The following is a 1,294-nucleotide window of genomic DNA, read 5'->3' as shown; positions in this document are numbered from 1 at the left end:
ATTGTAAGCCGTCATGGCTGCAGAAAGAGAGGAGGCGGTGGAGGCGGAGACAGGGCGGAGGCGGAGACGAAGCGGCACAGTAAGGGGAATATGTAATGCCTGCTCAGACTGGCCGCGCCGCTCACTTGCTGAAATCCCAACCTGGCAAAATGAGGTGGCTGCTGTGCGGGCCACATTACAAGGTCCGGCGGGCCGGATTCGGCCCGCGGGCCTTGTGTTTGCCACCCCTGCTCTAGAGCCTCGGTTCTCAATCTGTGTAACCTCAGGACCCACATTTGTCTTTGGTCATTAAGTCGCGACCCAAGTCGCACTGCAATGGAGCACATGGTATTGTAGTACTGCACATTCCGGTGTGGACAATAGAACTGTGGGTGGGAGGTGGGTTTGGGGTGCCATTCAAATAAATGTCAACCCAACACACCTTCCACACCAGAATGCGCGGTGGGTGCGATTGCGTGATACAGTGCGTTAATCGTACGGCACTGTGCTAGTGTGAACAGACCCTCAAAAACACTGACAGACACATTCTCACACACCCATACACATTCCAAATAAAACAAAAACTTGTTTTTCTTTTTTTTTTATATCCTCCCTCCTCCTTACCTTACGAGAACTGGAGTGGATCCTCAGCCTGGTGTCGAGTGTGGACTGCTGTGCTGTGACGGAGCTCCATCCATATGTGCATTGCTTGTACAGCTACCTTGGGCACCCTGTAGAGGTGTCGGGAGCCAGAATGTGACGACAGTCCAGGCACCTCTACAGGACACGTGAGGGAGCTGTAAGCAATGATGTATGGACGGAGCTCCTTTAAAGCCATACCCCCAGCCCACCTCACCTCAAGCTGACACTCAGCAGCGGGCAACATATTTTGAAAGGCTGCTTGGCACAAGAACTGACAGTGCTGCACTAGGAGGGAGGCTGAGGAGTCTCTCACCTAGAAAAGTGGAAGGCATTCGGGGACCCACTGAACATGGGGTCACAACCCCCATTTTTGGGTCACTATCCACCAGTTGAGAACCAAGGCTCCAGATGCCTCTTTGTGTCCATCAACTGCCAACCAGAGCCCTTTTACACTATGAGATCAATCTTACAAGTGGGATCTTTCTACATTTGGATCCAGTGTCTTCTGTCTCTCCAAATGTCATGATATCTCTCTCCAGGGTTGGTTTTAAAAGCTATTGCCCATAGCAGCCAATCAGGTTTTATCTTTCATTGACTACCAGAGAAGAAGCCGTAAATCCAATTGGTTGATGTAGACCAGGGGTGGGCAACCTCGGCACTCCAGCTGTTTTGG

The sequence above is a fragment of the Nanorana parkeri genome, unplaced genomic scaffold (genome assembly GCF_000935625.1).
Source record: "Nanorana parkeri isolate BGI_ZX_2015 unplaced genomic scaffold, ASM93562v1 scaffold376, whole genome shotgun sequence".
In the NCBI taxonomy this organism is placed as follows: domain Eukaryota; kingdom Metazoa; phylum Chordata; class Amphibia; order Anura; family Dicroglossidae; genus Nanorana; species Nanorana parkeri.
This window is presented reverse-complemented; position numbering follows the sequence as displayed.